At 41.0% G+C, this 24,055-nt stretch overlaps 1 long non-coding RNA gene across 1 annotated transcript; it reads right to left on the bottom strand.

The window, feature by feature from the left end:
* Positions 1-20,398: 20,398 nt before the first annotated feature.
* On the bottom strand, positions 20,399-24,050 carry LOC122560547 (uncharacterized). The gene is made up of 2 exons (XR_015760588.1): positions 23,895-24,050; positions 20,399-21,027 (listed from the first exon to the last, which is right to left on the bottom strand). It is a non-coding gene; the product is annotated as an uncharacterized LOC122560547 (long non-coding RNA).
* Positions 24,051-24,055: the final 5 nt, after the last annotated feature.

The raw sequence follows: 24,055 nt of genomic DNA, 5'->3' as shown, positions 1-24,055 counted from the left end.
GACGCCCCTCCTCCAAGTCCCTCCTCCCTATCTTTTATCTTAGCCTTCTGGACAAACTTTCCTCATTCCTGAAGAAGGGCTAATGCCCGAAACGTCGATTCTCCTGTTCCCTAGAATGCTGCCTGACCTGCTGCGCTTCTCCAGCAACACATTTCCATCTCCGATCTCCAGCATCTGCAGACCTCATTTTCTCTACTCACTAAATTAACCTGTTGAACCATTGGTGTCCTTTACAGAATAAAAGGAGGTCATTCAGCCCATAAGGTCCATGCCAAATTCCTATGGAGGAATTCACTCAGTCCTATTCTTCGTTCAATCTCCACAGCCCTGGTAATTTCCTCCTTTCAAGTGTCCATCCTTTTGAATTAATTAATTAATTGTTTCTGCTTTCACCATTCTTTTGGACATAAAATTTCATGTTATTAATACTTGCATTTCCCCTACATTTCTGACCTAAAATCTCAAATTTATGTCTCCTGGTGTATGAACCATCAGATAACAGGAAGATTGATTCCTTGACTATCCAAGCTTCTTGTTGTGAATCACATGGACAAACTGTAAACTGAAATAACAAAATTTACCAAGTAACCTCCAGATGAAGAAATTTAAGATAAATTTCACTTTAACTACTTGATACATTAGAGATATGTCTTACACACTGCAAGCATCTGCATCACACCCCACAGACATGTGTCATCATGTGTAATTCCAAAGTTCTCCAACTCAATCTCTGGTTGATAGAATCTCTCATTTTCCCACTCAATTAATTCTATATTTGAGTCATGTTCATAGTTAGCCTATATTCCATCTGAAGACCCTGGAGATGGTCATCACCTGAACATCACACTTCTGTAAAATGCTTCAGCTAGATTCATAACAGTCGTGATGGCACAAATTTTTCAGACACTACTTTATTTGATTTATTTAAAAAGCATTATTGCACGGTCTGGTTGATTCCAGCAGAACTGAAGCATTGCAGAAAATCTGTGCAATCCACAATCTCTGCTGTAATCTATGTTAAGATTTCTGGAACCATAGAATCCCCACATTGTGGAAAGAGGCCATTCGGCTCATTGAGTCTGCACCAACCCTCCAAACAGAATCCCACCCAGACCCAGTTTTTAACCAACCCCTTAGTTCTGCATTTACTCTGTTTAATCAACCTAATCTCCACATTCTTGGACACAACTTAGGATGGTCAATCCACCTAACCTGCACATTTTTGGACTGTGAGAGGAAACTGGAAAAATCAGTGTAAACCAACATAGATACGGGCAGAATGCGCAAACTCCACACGCACAGTCGCCCAAGGCTGGAATCAAGGCTGATTCCTTTTAAATTATATTACATGCACAGTTCCTTACAAATGTCCTTCTCTGTTCTTCTTCAGTTGTAAGCTTTGTCGCTGACAACATTTGTACCCAAATATTAAATTTCTTCATACTCGTACCGCTTCCAGGTCAACAGTCACCAGGTTACATTGACCAGTACACCTTATCTAAGAAAAGTATAACTGATACATTTACAATTGCTGCAGCCTCTTAAAAGTCCTTTTTCATACACACTTGTAAACAATTACAAACTCTCCAGACAGTTTAAATGAATTACAATTTTCTTTACTGTACAGTTTCTGAGTCAAAGATTCTTCTACTCTCATTATCTTGTACATCTCTATCAAATCTCCCCTCAATTCCTTTGTTCCAAGGATAACATCTCCAGACTTTCGAACATAGCCTTGTAACTAACCCTTAGCAATTCCTGGAACTATTCAGGTAAATCTCCTCTGGATCCTTTTAAGGTGCTTCATATCTTTCCTGAAGTGTGGTGACCAGAACTAAATGCAATTCTCTAGCTGGGGACTAACCAGAGTTTATAAATATGCAGCATAATTTCTGTGTTGCACTATATGCCTCTATACATGTAGCCCAAGATTCATGTGCTTTTCTAGCTACTCTCAGTATGTCCTGCTATCTTCAAAGATTGAGTCCCTGTATTCCTGCACACTCTTCAGTACGGCACGACCAAAACTATGTTACCTCTCTCTTCCTCTTAGGCACAGCCTCACACTTCTCTGTATTAAATTCCATCTTCCACGTGTTTGTCTTTTCTGCGAGGCTACCTATGCCCTCATATTGGTGTTTTACATTATCATCACTGTCTTATTGTGAGCAAGTTTTGAAATGTTACTCCTTCTGCCGAGATCCAAGTCATTCATTTATATATAGCAAAAGAAAGTGCAGTGTTGCTGGCATTAAACAGCAGGAAATACCATGGTCCAGTATCCTTCAGATCAAGAAACAACCATCTACCATGACTCACTGCTTTTTGACATTAAGACAACTCTTTCATCCAATTGGATACTAGCCCTCCTATTTCACACCATGGGGCACCAGTTTGTTAATCAGTATTTTATTTGGTACCTTGTCAAGCAATTTCTTAAAATGCATATAAACAATGTCCAACTGTTTTCTCTTCATCAATCTTCTCTGTGGCTTCATCAAAACAACTGCATAATATTAGTCAAATACAATATGTCTTTTAGAAATCTGCACTGGCTCTCCTTAATTAATTTAAATTTCTCCAATGCTTGCTGTACTTCTACAAATATCATTTACTGTATCCGTTGCACCCAATGTGGCCTCCTTTATATTGGGGAGACAGGAGGCCAACTTGCGGATCGATTCAGAGAACATCTCTGGGATACCCGCACCAACTAAACCCACCACCCCGTGTCTGAAAACTTCAACTCCCCCTCCCACTCCACCAAGGACATGCAGGTCCTAGGCCTCCTCCATGACCAAAGACTAACCATCCAAAGCCTGGAGGAAGAATACCTCACCTTCTGCTTTGGGACCCTCCAATCACACGGGATAGTATGAAGTTCACCAGTTTCCTCATTTCCCCTCCCCCCACCTTATCCCAGTCCCAAGCCTCCAACTCAGCACCGTCTTGACATGTCCATCGTCTTTCCCACCTGTCCTCTTACCTTCCTCTCCAATCTATCACCTTCTTCCCCACCTTCATCCACCTGTCACATTCTCAGCTACCTTCCCCCCAGCCCCACCCCACTCCCATTTATGTCTCAGCTCCCTCCACCTCCCCCCCCCCTCCCCCCCCCCCCACCATCCCCACACTAGCCCCCACAAGCTTCATTCCTGATGAAGGGCTTATGCCTGAAATGTTGACTCTCCTGCTGCTTGGGTGCTGCCTGACCGGCTGGGCTTTTCCAGTGCCACACTCTCAATGACGATTGTTGAATTACATCCTTGATTATGGATTAGAAAAGTTTGCCCACCACCAATGTTAAACTAACCTATGTTTGCTAGGACTATCCATCCAAAATTATTTGAATTAAGGATGCCACATTTGCCATTCTCTGGTCCTTTTCCCATACCTAGGAAAGATTGGAAGATTAAAGCCCCTCCCACCTCCACTTCCTTCAGCAACCTTGGATGCAAGCCAATATCAAAGGAATAATTCAAATTGGTCTTCTTTGCATTTCTTAAATAAACTAGTAAATCAAATATATTTCCAGTCCAAAAATGGTAGCAAACTTTCAAGAACCAATGTGTTGCATCCAAGTATGAAACTGGTAACAGTAGCAGTGACATATTTGGATGTGATCTTCACAACCAAGATAAATGCTTAACAGATTTGTTTTAGCAGAAAAGAAAAAAATTGTGGCGGACTGGAATTAATTTCCTTGACTCTTTTTCACTGCTTATCCTCACACTGTGATGGCAACATCACAAAATAACTGAAAATATGCGTATCATTTTTCAGCTTAGCATATGTACAGTCAAACTGTTTGGATATCAAAGTATGAATCTCTGAGGTATATTACAACATTGTTGTAGACAGCAAGTGACATTTGGCATTTAGCCTAGAGAGAAGCATTTCCCTAGAAAATGATGGAACAGTCAGATCCACCGTCTATAAGCAACTAAACATCAGAGAGCCTGCTCTTGTTAAGATAATTTTTAAAAAAAGCAATATCAATGAAATGCCTTCCATGTGGAAATTAAGAAATCAAGGATGTGGTACTATAACTAAAAATGGATCCTTGAAATTAAGTATAAACCGCTTAACTATAAATTTTGAAATCTACTTGAAAAACCAAATATATTTGCATCAAAATGAACAGAGACACATCAATTTAAACATTTTTAAAATCTGAGAATGATGCAATATTGAAGGAGACATTTTAGCCCAAGCTTATTGTACTTGCTTTAAAAAACATTATCCAATTAGTATCACTTTTCTTGTTCAATCCTCAATTTACAACATGTTTAGTTTAATTTTTAATTTTATAAGTGAATCTGCATCCACCATGCTTTAAGCTGCTTCCACCACCCTTTTGCACAGCACATTCCAGGAATGCTTTAGAAACAGAGGATTGAGATCGGGACATAATTCTAAAATCCACACACAAAATATTGCCAATGCTAGTAATGTGAGGTTGGATTATAGTCCTTAAATTCACTGCCTCACTGCAGGAGAGTGAGCTGAGAATAGTGTTAATAAACATGGTGATACTCAGAGCTAGCCTGATGAAGTGTCGAGGTTGGGCATCAATCTGGTTCAACTTCAGAGAGGCCACAGACAGACTTAATGTCTGGGTTTGATGTAGCCATGGAAACGGGGGCTCAGGATCCCATGGAAATTCCAGCAGAGGCAGGAAATGAAGCCACTGCTGTGGATATTCTGGCTACAGTTGATTTCAGTACGAATCTGATCATGGGAAATTTTACTGAGCTGGACAGTGAGAGGAGGGAGATAACAAGGAAAGCAATTGTGACATTTGTTAGATCTTGTGACTGGAGTGGAAACCTGGAGAATGCAGGTGAGACATCAGATTATAATCACAGCATCTGTGAGACCGGACAATGGCAGCTTGGAAAGAAAAGGGAAATATCTAACGTCAGGGAATTATTTATAATGGCAGCTAGCAAGGAAATGGGGTTGGTTAAAATAAAGACTTGTGTTTGTAAAACAACTTCCAAAATTTCAGGATATGCCTTACAGTCGATGAAATATACTATACAATGCTGCTAATATGATGTAGGAGAAAATGAGGACTGTAGATGCTGGAGATCAGAGTCAAAGAATGTGGTGCTAGAAAAGCACAGCCAGTCAGGCAGCATCCGATGAGCAGGAGAGTTGATGTTTCGAGCATAAGCTCTTCATCAGGATCATTCCTGATGAAGAGCTTATGCTCGAAATGTCGACTCTCATGCTCCTCAGATGCTGCCTGACCAGCTGTGCTTCTCCAGCACCACACTCTTCGACTGCTAATATGATGTGTATGTTTCAATGTAGGGCATGTGGAACTCAGTTTATGGATACATCCACAAACAGCAATGTAATAATCATCTGATTATAAGTTTTTGAGTCATTAATTGCAGAATAAATATTGCTTAATTTTCCACTCCTTTCCCAATCTCTTTCAAAATAGAGTTATGGGATATGTTAGATCCATCTTAAAGAATATGTGGACAAAGTCTCGCATTAACATTTCAAACCAAAGATGCACTGCCAACACTTGCAGCATTTCTTCACTGGACTGGAGAGTGAGCCGAGAATTTTGTACTTCCGGCAGAATTTTTGTTCCAATATAAGATCAAATACGGACGAGAGCAGACACAAAATCCTGCATCCTTGGTATCCTAATTTGTTGGCACCATTCTGCCCCCTGACCACGTTCCCTGAGGATAGTTGCCAAATGAGGCTAATTGTCAGAGCCCAATTGAATATTTCTAGACAGCTCCTGGAGCTCCAGAGGTGTTGAGTACTAGATCAGCTGCCAAGAGATGACTTTCCATTGCCAGTCTTGGGGCTTAGAACTCCAGGTTGACTCTGAGATACTCTCTGCCTACTTGATCACAGCTGAGTCTACAAGATATCTTTTGGAAAGGGGATGGAGCTGCTGAAAGCCCTTGTCTTCCTATTTAAATAATGCAGAGAGGGTGCTCAAGAGAGCGGCTCCTTCTCTCTGAGCTACAGTCCAATGCTGCTTCAGTACTCAAAGACCTCCTATTTTTCCTCCATCTTCAAGAGCCTATACACTGTCAGTAATTAGGCAGCAGACCCACCTGCTAGCCACTAATGGGTCGATTCGAGGAAAATTGTTTTGTTATGACTTCCATTTGACCATGTGCCCTATCCAAAAACCCCACCCCACATCATAGGAATGAGACTTTAATCCATAATCTTCAGGCCTAGAGGCACTGGTGATGCCAAATCAATCATAACTAATAAAGATTACAATAGGAAATTGGCCTTACATGAGAATGTAAGAAACAGGAGCAGGAGTAGCCCATTCTGAACTTCAGGCTGTTCAGTAAGTTCAAGACTAATCATCTACTCCAACACCATTTTTCTGCATTATCACTGGACCTTTTGATATTTTTAATATCTTGAAATCTATGGATCTCAATCTTGAACATACTTAACAACCGATCCTCCACAGTCCTCCGTGGCAGTGATTTTCCTAAGACACAACACCTTCTACGGGAAGAAATTCCTTCTTAACTCAATCCTAAATGGCCTGCCCATTCTTCTGAGTCTCTGGATCCTGGTTTTAGACCCCCTAGTCTGGAAAAACATCATGCTGCATAAGAAATGTAAATGTTTTAATGAGATTATTCAGAAAGTAATAAGCAAGTCTATTTAATTTTTCTTCAAAGGACAATCCCTCCATCTTGAAAATTAATTTGCTGAATCTTCATTGCACTCTGTCTACAACAAAATATATTTGCCCCTAGGTAAGGAGATCAAAATTGCACACAATACTCCAAGTGTGGTCTCAGCAAGGATGCTTTTAATTGCAGTAAGACATCATTGCTCCAACACAGTAATCTTATTGTAATAAAGGTCAACATACTATTTGTGTTCCTAATTACTCTTATACTGAATGTAGATACAACAAGAATTTGGTGAATATCATGGAATTTAAATGTTTCAATAGGCCCTTAATGAATAGTGAACCACCCTGGCACATGCAACACTTATTATTTCAAAATCATATTTTGCCTGAAACTAAAATTCAACTTCTTCAGCAACTAGTGCAATTTAAACAAAAAAATAAGTTTAACAAAAAATTTGCTTCAGCTGATGATTCGAACGAAGTGGTGCAAACTGTGCTTTGCAATATAACAGAAAATGTTGGATAAATCCAGCAAAATAGCATTGTTAGCAGTCAGTGAGACTACAGAAATATTTCACATTTATAATCCTTCATCAGAATTGGGAACTGTTCCAGACGTGATACATCTTAAGCAAGGGCAGAGGCAGGAACAGGGTACGTGGATGTACCTACTAGAGAAGGTGCAAAACTTGACCTACGCTTGGGAAATAAGGTAGGGCAGATGACTGAGGTATCAGTGCGGGAGCACTTTGGGGCCAGTGACCATAATTCTATTTGATTTAAAATAATGATGGAAAAGGATAGACGAGATCTAAAAGTTTAAGTTCCAAATTGGAGAAAGGCTAATTTTGACGGCATTAGGCAAGAACAGTGGTTAGCTGCCTCACAGCACCAGAGACCCGGGTTCAATTCCCACCTCAGGCAACTGTCTGTGTGGAGTTTGCACATTTTCCCCGTGTCTGCGTGGGTTTCCTCTGGGTGCTCCGGTTTCCTCTCACAGTCCAAAAATGTGCAGGTTAGATGGATTGGCCATACTAAATTGCCCGTAGTGTTAACCGAAGGGGTAAATGTAGGGGAATGGTTCTGGGTGGATTGTTCTTCGGAGGGTCAGTGTGGACTTGTTGGGCCAAAGGGCCTGTTTCCACGCTGTAAGTAATCTAATCTAAACTTTCGAAAGCTGATTGGGGGCAGATGTTCGCAGGTAAAGGGACGGCTGGAAAATGGGAAGCCTTCAGAAATGAGATAACGAGAATCCAGAGATAGTATATTCCTGTTAGGGTGAAAGGAAAGGCTGGAAGGTATAGGGAATGCTGGATGACGAAAGAAATTGAGGATTTGGTTAAGAAAAAGAAGGAAGCATATGTAATATATAAACAGGATAGATCAAATGAATCCTTAGAAGAATATAAAGGAAGTAGGAGTATGCTTAAGAGGGAAATCAGGAGGGTAAAAAGGGGACATGAGATAGCTTTGGCAAATAGAATTAAGGAGAATCCAAAGAGTTTTTACAAATATATTAAGGACAAAAGGGTAACTAGGGAGAGAATAAGGCCCCTCAAAGATCAGCAAGGCGGCCTTTGTGTGGAGCCGCAGAAAATGGAGGAGATACTAAATGAGTATTTTGCATCAGTATTTACTGTGGAAAAGGATATGGAAGATATAGACTGTAGGGAAATAGATGGTGACATCTTGCAAAATGTCCAGATTATAGAGAAGGGAGTGCTGGATATCTTGAAACTGGTAAAGGTGGATAAATCCCAGGTGTACCCGAGAACTCTGTGGGAAATTAGAGAAGTGATTGCTGGGCCGCTTGCTGAGATATTTGTATCATCGATAGTCACAGGTGAGGTGCCGGAAGACTGGAGGTTGGCTAATGTGGTGCCACTGTCTAAGAAGGGTGGTAAGGACAAGCCAGGGAAATATAGACCGGTGAGCCTGACGTCAGTGGTGAGCAAGTTGTTGGAGGGAATCCTGAGGGACAGGATGCACATGTATTTGGAATGGCAAGGACTCATTAGAGATAGTCAACATGGCTTTGCACATGGGAAGTCATGTCTCACCAAACTTGATTGAGTTTTTTGAGGAAGTAACAAAGAGGATTGATGAGGGCAGAGCAGTAGATGTGACCTATATGGACTTCAGTAAGGCATTCGAAAAGGTTCCCCATGGGAGATTGATTAGCAAGATTAGATCTCACGGAATACAGGGAGAACTAGCCATTTGGATACAGAACTGGCTCAAAGGTAGAAGACAGAGGGTGGTGGTGGAGGGTTGTTTTTCACACTGGAGGCCTGTGACCAGTGGAGTGCCACAAGGATCGGTGCTGGGTCCTCTACTTTTTGTCATTTACATAAATGATTTGGATGTGAGCATAAGAGGCATAGTTAGTAAGTTTGCAGATGACACCAAAATTGGAGATGTAGTGGACAGCGAAGAGGGTTACCTCAGATTACAACAGGATCTTGACCAGATGGGCCAATGGGCTGAGAAGTGGCAGATGGAGTTTAATTCAGATAAATGTGAGCTGCTGCATTTTGGGAAAGCAAATCTTCGCAGGGCTTATACACGTAATGGTAAAGTCCTCGGGAGTGTTGCTGAACAAAGAGATCTTGGAGCGCAGGTTCGTAGCTCCTTGAAAGTGGAGTCACAGGTAGATAGGATAGTGAAGAAGACATTTGGTATGCTTTCTTTTATTGGTCAGAGTACTGAGTACAGGAGTTGGGAGGTCATGTTGTGGCTGTACAGGACATTGGTTAGGCCACTGTTGGAATATTGCGTGCAATTCTGGTCTCCTTCCTATCGGAAAGATGTTGTGAAACTTGAAAGGGTTCAGAAAAGATTTACAAGGATGTTGCCAGGGTTGGAGAATTTGAGCTATAGGGAGAGGCTGAACAGCTGGGGTTGTTTTCCCTGGAGCGCCAGAGGCTGAGGGGTGACCTTATAGAGGTTTACAAAATTATGAGGGGCATGGATAGGATAAATAGACAAAGTCTTTTCCCTGGGGTCGGGGAGTCCAGAACTAGAGGGCATAGGTTTAGTGTGAGAGGGGAAAGATATAAAAGGGACCTAAGTGGCAACATTTTCAGGCAAAGGGTGATACGTGTATGGAATGACCTGCCAGAGGAAGTGGTGGAGGCTGGTGCAATTGCAACAGTTAAAAGGCATTTGGATGGGTACATGAATAGGAAAGGTTTGGAAGGATATGGGCCAAGTGCTGGTAGGTGGGACTGGATCGGGTTGGGATATCTGGTCGGCATGGACGGGTTGGACCCAAGGGTCTGTTTCCATGCTGTACATCTCTATGACTCTAGAACAATAGAGATGGACCATGATAAGGTGAAGGTAGGAGACATTAAATGATGAAAGGGATGGTATTGAAAAGTAAAGAACAAGAGATGGAGCTACAGGAGGCATGAATGGAAAATAGTAGTGCCATCACCAACAATAGATATGTAATAAAATGGCCGCCCAAGGTTATAATTTGAAATGGTTAAACTATGTGTTCAGTTTGGAAGGATGCAGAATGCCCAATAGTCGAAAGGTGGCGCTGTTCTTCATTAAAACAGGAGACCAGAGATAGAGGTCAACTTGGGTGGAGTGTGGAGGATAAAAATGACAGCCAACTAGAAGTTCAGGGTCATGTTTGCCAACTGAAGTAAATGGAGTGCTCGGCAAAGAACACAAATCCTCACCATATCCATATTTAGCAAGGGGACTGCATTATAAGCAGTGATTACGATGTTCCAAATTGAAAGAAATGCAAGTAAATTGCTGTTTCACTGTGCCCTAGACAGGTGAAGGTTGCAAATCCTCCACTTTCATGGAAAGTTGTTTTGGGAAGGAGATGAGATGTTAGTGGTTTTGGGGGGAGTGATTGAGGAGTGGACTGTAGCGTCAGAGAAAGAACTCCTGCTTCACAGTGCTAGGGTAAAGAGAACTTGCGTTTGTTGGTAGCATCATGCTGAAGGTGGCAGTAATGGCAGAGAATGATCTGTTCGATATGATGGCTGCTGAGGTGGAAGGTGAGGATAAGGAGTATGGTTGTGGAAAAAGCTGGGGGATAGAATTGGGAATAGAAGTGTGCGCAATATGTCAGACACTATTAAGGGTCCTGTCAATTATGGTGTTGGGGAATCCTGAGTTGAGGGCAAAGGAAGACATATCAGAATGTGACATTGTCAAAACTGATGCAACAGAGAAAGAATTCTTACAGGAACAATGGTGGAAGATAAGATCAATCAAGGTAGCATTGACAGCTAGTGAACCTATCATAGCTATTAATCAAAGGCAAGTGGAGATAGAGAAGTGTCGCAAATAGACCAATTGAATGCCAGGAATTGTTGAAATTGGGAGCAATATTGATTAAATTTTCTAGTTTAGGGCAAGAGCAAAATTTGACATTGACACAGTCATCAATGAAAGAGGTGAGAGGATAGGCAATGGGATAACTTGGACTGAAATGCAGTCTGTCCTGACTATCTGAAGGGGCAGATGTAGGAAGGAGCAAGGTGAGTGCCTACAGCTCGAGGACGAAGTGACAGAATTGAAGGAGAAATTGCTCAAAGTGAGAACAAATTCAAAAATGTGGAAATGATGATGAGGAAATACTGATGGTGGATGGGGATTGGTAAATGCATCGATTCATGTATCATTCAGAGAGATCTCACACCATCCTGATGGGGAATGGAGGTGGTGAGGTATTCGGTATCCCAGTGAGAAAATTATCAGGGCCAAGAAACTGGAGGATGTTGAAAGATTTACAAAATCCAAAGGAATACCGATGCTGGAAATCAGAAGCAAAATCAGAAATTGCTGGGAAATCTCAGCAGGTCTGACAGCATCCGTGGACAGAAAGCTGAGTTAACGTTTCGGGTCCAGTGACCCTTCTTCAGAACACAAAAAAAGACTCACCGGTGTGGACTTGAAGAGACTGGATGAGGAGAGAAAAAAAAGAGTCGGGATAGGAATAAGATAAAAGTATGGAAAATAGGAGGAGGCCATTTGACCTGAGTCTGTTCTGCCATTCAAGACAAACACAGCTGATCTGCAACATCAACTACAGTTTCATAGAACATAGAAAAATACAGCGCAGTACAGGTCCTTTGGCCCACAATGTTGCGCCGATCCAAGCCCACCTAACCTACACTAGCCCACTATCCTCCATATGCCTATCCAATGCCCGTTTAAATGCCCATAGAGGGAGAGTCCACCACTGCTACTGGCAGGGCATTCAATGAACTCCCGACTCACTGAGTAAAGAATCTACCCCTAACATCTGTCTTATACCTACCACCCCTTAATTTAAAGCTATGCCCGCTCGTAATAGCTGACTCCATACGTGGAAAAAGGTTCTCATGGTCAACCCTATCTAAACCCCTAATCATCTTGTACACCTCTATCAAGTCACCCCTAAACCTTCTTTTCTCCAATGAAAACAGCCCCAAGTGCCTCAGCCTTTCCTCATACGATCTTCCTACCATACCAGGCAACATCCTGGTAAACCTCCTCTGCATCCGTTCCAGTGCCTCCACATCCTTCCTATAGTATGGCGACCAAAACTGCACACAATACTCCAGATGTGGCCGCATCAGAGTCTTATACAACTGCAACATGACCTCAGGGCTCTGGAATTCAATTCCTCTACCAATAAAAGCCAGTACGCCATATGCCTTCTTCACCGCACTATTTACCTGGGTGGCAACTTTCAGAGATCTGTGTACATGGACACCAAGATCCCTCTGCTCATCCACACTACCAAGTATCCAACCATTAGCCCAGTACCCCATCTTTTTGTTACTCTTATCAAAGTGAATCACCTCACACTTATCCTTGATCACATTATTCCTATCCAGATGTTCATAAATCCTATCCCTTACAATTCTCTCTAAGACTTTGCCCACAACAGAAGTGAGACCCACCGGCCTATAGTTACTACGGTTATCCCTACTCCCCTTCTTGAACAAGGGAACCACATTTGCTATCCTCCAGTCTTCTGGCACTATTCCTGTAGACAATGAGGACATAAAAATCAAGGCCAATGGCTCTGCAATCTCCTCCCTTGCTTCCCAGAGAATCCTAGGATAAATGCCATCAGGCCCAGGGGATTTATCTATTTTCACCCTTTCCAGAATTTCCAACACCTTTTCCCTACATACCTCAAAGCCGTCCATTCTAATTAATTGTGACTCAATATTCACATCGGCAACAATGTCCTGTTCCTGAGTGAATACTGACGAAAAGTATTCATTCAATGTCTCCCCAATCTCTTCAGCCTCCACACCCAACTTCCCACTAATATCCTTGACTGGGCCTATTCCTACCCTAGTCATTCTTTTATTCCTATAGAAAGCCTTAGGGTTTTCCCTAATCCTACCAACTAAGGACTTTTCATGTCCCCTCCTTGCTGCTCTTAGCTCTCTTTTCAGATCCTTCCTGGCTACCTTATAACTCTCAATCACCCCAATTGAACCTTCACGCCTCATCTTTACATAGGCCGCCCTCTTCCATTTAACAAGGGATTCCAATTCCTTATTAAACCATGGCTCCCTCACACGACCCTTTCCTCCCTGCCTGACAGGTACATATTTATCAAGGACACTCAATAGTTGCTCCTTGAACAAGCTCCACATATCAATTGTGCCCATGCCTTGAAGCCTACTTTTCCAAGCCACGCACCCTAAGTCGTGCCTCACCGCATCATAATTTCCTTGCCCCCAGCTATAACTCTTGCCCTGCAGTGCAAACTTATCCCTCTCCATCACTAGAGTAAAAGTCACTGAATTGTGGTCACTGTCCCCAAAGTGCTCACCTACCTCCAATTCTAACACCTGGCCTGGTTCGTTACCCAGAACCAAATCCAGTATGGCCTCACCTCTTGTTGGCCTGTCTACATATTGTGTCAGGAAACCCTCCTGCACACATTGGACAAACACCGACCCATCTAACAAACTCGAGCTATAGCTTTCCCAGACAATATAGGAAAGTTAAAGTTTGCGGTTCTTAACCCTTGATTCCCTGAGAGATCTGTCTATCACAGCCTTAAGCGCACTGAATAATTAAGAATCCACAACCTTCTGGGGTAGAGAATTCCAAAGATTCACAACCTTTGGAGTGAAGAAATTTCTCCACATCTCAGTCCTAAATTATCAACCACTGATCCTGAAACTGCCCTAAATTCCCTAGCAAGGGGAAACAACCTTTCAGCGTCTAACCTGGCAAGTCTCTTCAAAATGTGATATGTTTCAGTGAAATCATTCTTCTAATCTCCAGAGAATATAAACCAGGTTTACTGCACCTCTCATCATAGCACAATCGCCTCATCCCAGCGGCCAAAAAAGTGAACCTTCACTGTACTGCCTCCAATGTAATTATATTCTTCTTAGAATAAATTGCAATGGTTGGTCTTATCTGAGAAGTTCTGTTTGAGGATCTTGAGAAGGAAACAGAAGTGGACTGTGTGGGGTTGAGAATTGTTACACTTGGGGGGCCTAGGAACAAAGTGTCCCCAGAGATGCTGAAGACAGTGACTATCTGAGCAAAGATGACTTGACATTCAGTGGTAGAGTCACGGTCCAGTCCTGTTCTTGTCACATTACTAGCAAAGTTACTTGGATAAAGCCTCGATGAACATGTGGGTTGATATTTGAAACCAAGGAGGAAAGCAATTGAGGCTCGGATCACAAACATAGCTGATGTAGCTGAAAGCTTCGATTTACACAGAGGCGTGTGCGTGGAGCTTCAGATAGCTGTGTGATTCCCCCTGGTGGTAACAAGTAGGTTAGCAGAACTGCCTTACTTTGCAGTTTCCACAGATCACAAATTACTGAAGAAATAAGCTTCAGCAAGTCGCATGGTTCCAAAATCGCAGAATAATAATATTTTACTTTACAAGCAATGAAATTTATGATGGAAGAGATTTAAAGACATATTTCTAATCAAAATGTTGAAAAATAAACACAAAAAGCAATTAATCGAGCAGCGATCAGAAGAATTTGGGACTATGTAATTAAACAATGCCCTTTCATGCTCGAATCCATGAGGACAGACGCCTAATCCCTCGGGCACTTGTAACTGTCAATACTGTCTGATACCCTAATATTAAACTTCTTCTGATTAGCATGAAAAGGCTTCCAATATAAAACAAGCATGAGTACTGAAAATTTGAAATCAAAACCAGAAGAGTGCTAATAGATCACAGTTTATTGACAGAAACATAGGACTCATTGATAATTATTGGAAATCTTTGTATTGACTGGAAACATACCCAGCAGAAAGGAAGATGATGGTAAATTGTAAGTCAATCATCTCAGCCCCAGAACATCACTGCAGGAGTTCCTCAGGACAGGTTTTTAATTAACTTGTTCAGATACATTAGGACACATAACTGGAGCGTAAGGGATTTGAATCCGGACTGTTTAGCTCACAAGGTAGGGATAGTAACACTGTGCCACAACAATCCCATAAGCTCCTCAGGACAATGTCCCTTACACAATTATTTTCACCTAACTCCCTTCATCATAAGGTTAGAAATGAGATGGTCGCTGACATTAGTGACTTCCATTCATATTCAGTCCATGCTTGCATGAAGCAAGAACTGAACAACAGTAAGAATTAGGCTGAAAAGTGACAAGTAACCTTCATATCACACAAGTTCCAGAAAATGACCATTGCTAACAGGAATCCTATTCTGTGGAGAACTTCTGCAGTGTATTATACATATAGTGAAGGAGGAAATTCTAGAGATTTTAAGAAATGAACTCCTGCTAAAGCTTAGTTTTTTTTGCACATAGTGTGTAACCTAATTTCAACTGAACTTACAGTCTCTTTCATAGAAAGATATGAGTTATAGAACATGGAACAGACCTTTTGGTCCAACTCGTCCATTTTCCAAACTGAACTAGTCCCGTCTGCCTGCGTTTGGCCCATATTCATGTTCATGTACCTATCCAAATGTCTTTTAAATGGTGTAGTTGTATCTGCATCTACCATTTCCTTTGGCAATTCATTCTATAAATTCTCCACTCTGTGTGAAAAAGTTGTCCCTCAAGACCCTTTTATATCTTTCTCCTCTCAGCTTAAACCTATGCCCTCTGGTTTTGAACTCTTCTACCCTAGGGAAAAGACTTTGGCTCTTCACATTATCCATGCCTCTCATGATAATATAAACTTCTGTAAGGTCACCCCTCAGCCTCCTACGCTCCAGGAAAAAAAATCTCAGCCTGTGCAGTCTCTCCTCATAATTCAAACCCTCCGGTCTTAGGAACATCATTGTAAATCTTTTTTGTATCTTTTCAGTTTAATAACGTCCTTCCTATAGCAGGGCAATCAGAATTATATGCAGTACTCCAAAAGTGCCCACAAACTAGCTGATTACTGGCAGCACAATCATGTGGCTTGTTAGAACTGTTGACTACTGTCAAATGACTCAAATCTTTCGAATTTGAGTATTTTTTCCCTTAAGGGAAATAAAGTACTAACTGGGTTCTAACAGATGGATAATACAGATTAATTTTAGACCTTGGACTAGCTGGGACATTATGCTAGGAATTCCTGTGCCATTTGGAAATGTCAGGACACTTTGAGTATCTTGGGGGAACCACTTGTGTTGGAAGGTTCTCCAGCAGTCTGAGCTTGACTTGTGGAGCATCAGGTAAATAAAAAATTTTTTGAATTGTACACTCCAAGGAGGTGGACACCCTGCACACCTCACATACAATCACACTATCTGGCCATGTTCTGGTATTAGACATTCTAAAAGCTGGTATTTTGAAGTTCACACTGTTTCCAAGAATGTCGCACCGCCTAAGTGAAGGTCTGGATTTACAAATGGCGTAGTAGAGACTTTTGCACATCCATTATATCCAGAATCTAGCTTACCTATAGGAGATGCAATCTGACTCAACTGTTGCAAGCTTATATCAAACTGCAGGCTCTCCTAAGTGAGTAGCTACTCAGTAATACGTTCAATGCTAGACATTTGGATGCTGCCTGCAACTCTATGATCAGCCACAGGTTAATCACCAACCCCAAGCCCAATTTAGGAGACTTCTCAAATTCTACCCCTTTCCTAAATTTATCAGCAGTCCACATGCATTTTATACTGATAATTTGTTGAAAGTATCTGATATTTAAAATGGACATTCGTGGCAATATTGACAAGGAAATGATTTACAAGGATGTTGCCAGGGTTGGAGGATTTGAGCTATAGGGAGAGGCTGAACAGGCTGGGGCTGTTTTTCCCGATGCATCGAAGGCTGAGGGGTGACCTTATAGAGGTTTACAAAATTATGAGGGGCATGGATAGGATAAATCGACAAAGTCTTTTCCCTGGGGTCAAGGAGTCCAGAGCTAGAGGGCATAAGTTTAGAGTGAGAGGGGAAAGATATAAAAGAGACCTAAGGGGCAAGTTTTTCACACAGAGGGTGGTACGTATATGGAATGAGCTGTCAGAGGAAGTGGTGGAGGCTGGTACAATGGCAACATTTAAAAGGCATTTGGATGGGTATATGAATAGGAAGGGTTTGGAGGGATTTAGGCGGGTGCTGGCAGGTGGGACTAGATTGGGTTGGGATATCTGGTTGGCATGGACGGGTTGGACCGAAGGGTCTGTTTCCATTCTGTACATCTCTCTGACTCTATCTCTGGAATTCAGCACTTTGCTTTCATGATTGGACCAAGGTTGTAATGAGTTCAGGAGGCATATGGGGCCAATGGAATACAATTTGAGCACTAGTATACAGATTATTGTTGAGTAAGTGGTTTTGATCGAATTATTAACAACCCTATCAATTTGCCTATGATTGAGAGTAGACTGATGGGATAGAAAATGACTGAGCTGGATTTGACTAGTTGTTTTTTGTGGACAGGGCATACCTGAGCACCACTCCCATCACCTCAAAAGACTAGAGTTACTTGCTCTCAGCTTGACTGCAGCCTTTTAATGAACCAGATTGTTGATCCTTCAGGGTCAATTGAAAAAATATTTAAGACATTCTGCGGTTAAAAGTTGCTGGACATTCAGGAAATCTTAGTTTCAAATTTCCTCTCTACAACTCCATCCTCTGCACTAAACATATTTTGAACCCATGACCATCTGATTCAGAGACAAATCCTGCTATTGTACTGACAGGTTTGACTATGACATTTTTGCATACCAGGATGGAAAGGCCTAGCAGGAGCCACATAGAAACTTCGTACAAAATGGTTCCTTCCCTGTGTGCACTAATAATTGATATATTTGTTTTTTTTTAATGTACCCTAGAATATAGTCCTGCAAATTCAACTGTTTTCTTGATATCGAAATTGATGGATTCTATTATCTTTTATATATTCCTATATTATAGAATTAACATTTGATATTTTACGAAAATGAAAAACAAATGGCATTTGGGTTATCAATAGTAATATCATCTCCCTAAAAGCTGTCCTAGGAAGTGTGAATATCATACCATGCATCTTGGCCAAGTTCAATGCTGTGCACCAGCCTTAATCATCACTAATGGCAATCTGACTTATGAAGGTAACACTTCTAAAGGTTGATATGTCAATATGCCTCTTTAAATATAAATCACTAGGTGACCATCTGCAAGAAGCATCCTTGCATCAAACTGATATTTCCAATGATCTTTTAGATTAGATTTTTAGATTAGATTAGATTACAGTGTGGAAACAGGCCCTTCAGCCCAACAAGTCTACACCGACCCGCCGAAGCGAAACCCACCCATACCCCTACATTTACCCCTTTCCTAACACTACAGGCAATTTAGTATGGCCAATTTACTTGACCCTGCACATCTTTGGACTGTGGGAGGAAACCGGAGCACCCGGAGGAAACCCACGCAGACACGAGGAGAACGTGCAAACTCCACACAGTCAGTCGCCTGAGGCGGGAATTGAACCCGGGTCTCTGGCGCTGTGAGGCAGCAGTGCTAACCACTGTGCCACCGTGCGTTAAAATCCAAAAGCGTGCTTTCTTTTCTGACCCAGCAACCTGCCCCCAGCCTGAGAACCTCCACGTGAATTACTTTTGGAAGCTTCAGCATGTTTTGCTGATCATCAAACTCCAGAAGGTCAAGAATTCAATGGCACGTAGCTGTTCAATTTCTGGCATTTTGAGACATTTTCTTCACCAATATCACCTTCCTCCAACACATTAATATTCTGATATCAGATAGAGGGTAAGGCATGACTGGCCTGAGGGTGTAATGACAACAGAGACTGAATAAAGAAGGACATGTGAATGTGTAGTGAGAACATAAATAAAGAATATAAGAAATAGGAGAAGGAATAGACCAAATGGCCTGTTAAGCCTTTTCCACAATTCAATAGCATCATGATGACTCTTTGGCTTTTACTCTACTTTTCTTTTGTTCAGTCCCCATACCTCATGATTCCCTGAGAGACCAAACATCAATCCATTTCAGCCTTTAATATATTCAATGACTGAACATCCACAGCCCAAAAAAGCGAATAAATGTTTCCTCACCACCTAATAATTAACCTTCTATCATGCAGGTTTGCTCCCCAATGGCTAGGTGTCTACCCTATCAAGTCCCTACAAAATTCAGTACGTTTCAATGAAATCCAAATCTAATTAGTACTGATGTCGAGGAAGATGAATTCTTGGAATATATGCAAAATGGTTTCTGCAGCAGATGCTGCAGAACCAACTAATGGATAGGTTATTTTTGATCTAGTAATGTGCAATAAAAAAAGGACTGATTCCTAATAGTTTTGTATAGAAGCTTTTAGGGAAGAATGAACATAATATGATGGAATTTTCCATTAACTTTGAAAATGATGTAATTCATTCAGAATCTAGGGACTTACATCTCAACAAAGGAAACTGATAAGGTATGAAGTGTCATTATTCACTGGGATAGCACACTGTGTTCCAAGAAAAACCAGTAATATGATACGTGAAACAGTGGGAGCTTTATTAAGGGATTGTTCACTCTGTCGGCAGCAAGGTTAGATTAAGCTAGTTACCAATTGCACTCCAAAAGTGACAGTCCACCAATCCACGTAAATTCACAACATGAGTCATCATAAAAGTTGAAGGTTTTAAAGTAAGTACACAAAATTCCAAATTTACCTGATCTTCAGATCCAGGTTGATAGAAAGCACACACCAGGTTTCTGTGCTTATAAATGACCATTTATTACAAGTAATTAAACTCTAACACCAGGTAAACAATAGTAGACCACTGGTATAGGACGCCACAAATTAAAAACTTTAATCCTCTGAAATATTCACATTCGAGTCACACACACATACCAGGAAAGATGAACTGTGGTTGAAGGACAGCTGTGAGGCTGTTCAGTGCCTTGCTGAGATGTTCCTTATGATTCCGATACTGGTCAGAATATTGCTTTTCAGTCATCTTTCTCCAGATGCTTCCACTAGTTCGCAAGAGACACAAGGTTGCTGATTTATCAGTTAAAAGTCACAACTGAAGGAAAGATGAACTGGTGTTCTTCAGATTTAAAATAGGTTTTGACTGCAGAGAACAGAGAAACAGCTTCTGTGCTGATGGACATCAAAACACTTCTCTCTATCTTGTGCCCAACACCAAGTTGTTCAGTTACCATCTGCCATTAGCAGGCAAATGGCACTAGTCCACAGACACCAAACAACTTCCGTTGCCACACAGTTGCATCTATACAAATCCCCTTGATTCTGATTCTTCCATAATAACTTCAGTTATTGTCTGTCCAAAAAACTGTTTAAACTATGTTTGTCATGAGTGTTGGGTTACTTACTTTTCAAAATGCAGCAACCCTTTAAAACACGGGTTTTAAAATAATTCTTCCTCACTTCAGACCACAATTTTAGAAAAACTCAAAAGACAAAGATCTTTACAGAGAAAAATTTGGCTATGGTATTATTGGAAAATTGCATTAAAAGACATGATGGCAGACAGGCAATGGCTAACATTTAAAGAACTAATACAGAGTTTACAACAAAAATACATTCCTTGAATGCTAAATAACCAGTACAGAAAATCTTCCAATAATATTAATGAAAGGAATCAAGATCGTATTAATCAAAGAAAGATGTGTTAAAGTTACCCATAAAATGGTAAGCACGAGGATTTTTAAAATTCTTTCGTGAGATGTGAGCATCAGTGACTGGACCAGCATTTACTGTCCATCCATAACTGCTCTTTTGGAAAGTTGAAGTACATTTGGTATAAGTACCTTACAGTGCCATTAGGAAGTAGTTGATGGTGAGTTGTTGCACAGCATCCTGTAGACAGTACAAACTGTTGCCACTATGTAACAGTTGTGGAGGGAATGAATGTTGAAGGTGTTAGATTGGATTTCAGTCAATCAAGCTGCATCATCCTGGTTGGTGTCAAGCATCTTATGAGCTGCACTCACCTAGGCAAGCGGACAGAATTCAATCACACTCATGACCTGTGCTCTGTGGACGGTGGACAAGCTTTGGGGAGTCAAGAGGTGAGTTCTCACCACTGAAATCCCTAGTCTCTGACCTGGTGTATTAGCCATGGTATATTTCATTTTTAAAAAAGTATAGTAATCATTTCCATAATACTGCATTTTTAAAATCAGCTCTTTTCCCATATCAGTTTACAATCAAAAATACAGAAAAATAACAAGAGATATCTGTCCACAAATGCAAACACGTTATGCAAAAAAGGAGCGACAGACAGAAAGTGGTGGATTATAGATCCGTTTGCCAAACATCTGTCATAAGGAAGTGCTAGGGTATATTTCAAAAAATGACAAGGGGACAGTCGACAAATCATATGAGAATTGGGCACAGCCATCATGGATACATAAAGGGAAATCACCTTGAAAAAACCCGTTAGCAGTTTTTTGAAGATGTAACTATCAGAATTGATAAACAGAAACAGCTGGATGTGGTATATTTAGATTTTTAGAAAGCTTTTCATAAGGTTCCACAAAGGTTACTAAACATAATTATAGTGTGCAGGATTTGGGGAGAATATACTGGTATGGATTGAAAATTGATTAATGCTCTGAAAACAGAGAGTAGGAATGTATAGGTCATTCTCAGGTTAGCAGGCTGTGACATATGGAGTACTCCAAGCATCAGTACTTGGACCCCACTATTCACGATTCGTAACAATAGATTGGATCTGGCGATTGAATGTAATGCTTCCAGGTTGACAGATTACACAAAACTAGAGGGAAGTTAGAACTGAGAAATGGATACAAAGACACCTCAAGGGAACTTGGAGAGGCTGTCAATAGGCAAAGAAATGGCAGATGGAACACAATGTGGAGAAATGTGAGGTTATGCACTTTGTGAAAATAACATACAGTATATACAGAGTATTTCTTAAATGGCAAAAGACCGTAAAGTGTTGACCTTTGAAGGAATGTTGGCCTTTGACAAGGAGATTTGAACTCAGGAGTAAAGATGTCTTCCTACTGTACAATTATATAGTGCTTTATGAGACCACAGTTGCGTGCAAGTTTGATCTCCTCAAGTACAGGCATGTGGATTGGCCATAGAGGGAGTGCAATGAATATTCACGCTCTAATTCCTGGAAGAAGAGATAGTCCCATGTAGAAAAATTCGACAGACCAGGTCCTTAGTCTCTGCACTTTAGAAGAATGGGAGGTGATCTCATTCAAACTTGCAGAATTTATTTAACAAAGAACAGAAATTTCTGGCAAAACTCAGCAGCTCTGACAGCATCAAGGGTCCCAGGAGTCACTGGATCTGAAAAGTTAACACTGTTTTTCTCTCTTCAGAAACTGCCAGACCTGCAGAGTTTCACCAGAAATTTGTTTTTGTTTGTTTCAGATTGCCAGCATCCATATTTATTATCTATCAAATGCTTACATTGCTCATCACGGTAGATGCTGGTAGTATACTTTCTTGGCTGAGGTGGCTACAATCAGCAGACAATGTCTAAGAGTAAGGAGCAGGCCATTTAGGATTGAATTGTGGAGAAGTGTCTTTATCCGAGGACGGTGAATCTTTGGAACCCTTTGGCCAGAAGGCCGTGGAGGTTCATTGAGTAGGCTGAAGACTGAGATCGATAGAGTTTGACATGTGGAAAACAAAAAGGGATACAGGGATGATGCAGGAAAATAAGGTTGGAGATCAGTCATTACATTTAATGGTGGAATGGGCTCAAAAGCCTGAATCTCCTATCCTACTCTTTCACTTATTCTCATGAGATCACCTCTCTTTTTCTAAACCTCAATGAAATAGGCTCAACTTACTCAACCCTTTTAGGAATGAATGTTGAGAAATTTCACTGCAAGAGCAGCATGCATAAGTATGGGTATTCTCTGGCATCTAGCTCAACATGAAAACTACAGTTTGGTCGTGCTTTTCTGTATGAAATGACAGGAGATTGTCTTGTAAAATAGATAATTCATTAATGGTATTTGATTTAAAGGGAACAGCCTGGACTAAGGCTCAAAAATTAGTCAGTCCAATAGAATGAAGCTCTCTTCTATCTAACTTATGGTTGACATAAAGTAAATGTGTCCCTGAAGTTCTTGTTACCCAGATTACTTATTTCAACTTACACCACCCACTGAAACATCCTTCTCCAATGCTTCCAAAACATTTCACTTTTACAATAACAACTGCTCAAAGAAAATACAAAACTTTTTTTTAACTGACCCTGCAATTTTCCTGCAGCAGGTTGTCCATAACAGTGTTCAGGAGACTAATGTGTTCAGTTCCTATGAGTCACCAGGGTGATCCTGAAAGATTGACTGATGCTGGTTGCAAATGTCTTTGGTGAGTTTGGGCAGTTTCAAACCATCTCTAACTAGCCAGGAAGGGGCCACAGCACCAAACTGGCAGAGAATTATCTCACTTACAGGTTTCATCACTTATTTCTTTTACTCAGAAGTGTTATCACACACTGCTGAGTGACTTGCCCACCATCAAAACCACTGTGATGTCTTTATTTTGCATTTTTTTTAACTACTGCCAGAAATCACCAAGTAGCCAATTAAACAGTTACCAGCAAAGCCCATTATGGACAATGCAAGCCATCAAAAGTGAGGGGGAAGTAGGGTGAGAGGGAAGGAAGTAAATCAAAATGGCGTTGGAGTTGAAGGGAACTTTTCCAGGTAATTTTATTTGTAAACTACTAACCACCACGAGTAAAATCACTCGTGGAGCCAACCTAATAGTTTCAAGCAACACCTATTATGGGGAATGCAAGTTATCAAAAGTGAGGGAGAGGGAAGAGACTAATCAAAATGGAGATGGAGAGGGAAACACTTACAGGTAATTAACTGTTGCTGGAGATGGGAAAACAACCGTCACTGATGATGATCAGTCACACCAGCTGCAGAATTAAACACGTTTCACTTGTTAGAGAGAATGAAAATAAATTGGGAAATATATTAACTGGATTTACATTTCACAGTAGACACCTGCTTTGAC

Source organism: Chiloscyllium plagiosum, unplaced genomic scaffold (assembly GCF_037043375.1).
Source record: "Chiloscyllium plagiosum isolate Xiang-an unplaced genomic scaffold, Cpla_swu_hap1 HiC_scaffold_20, whole genome shotgun sequence".
Lineage (NCBI taxonomy): Eukaryota > Metazoa > Chordata > Chondrichthyes > Orectolobiformes > Hemiscylliidae > Chiloscyllium > Chiloscyllium plagiosum.
Note: the sequence above shows the minus strand (reverse complement) of the source record. Positions and strands in the feature narration are given on the sequence as shown.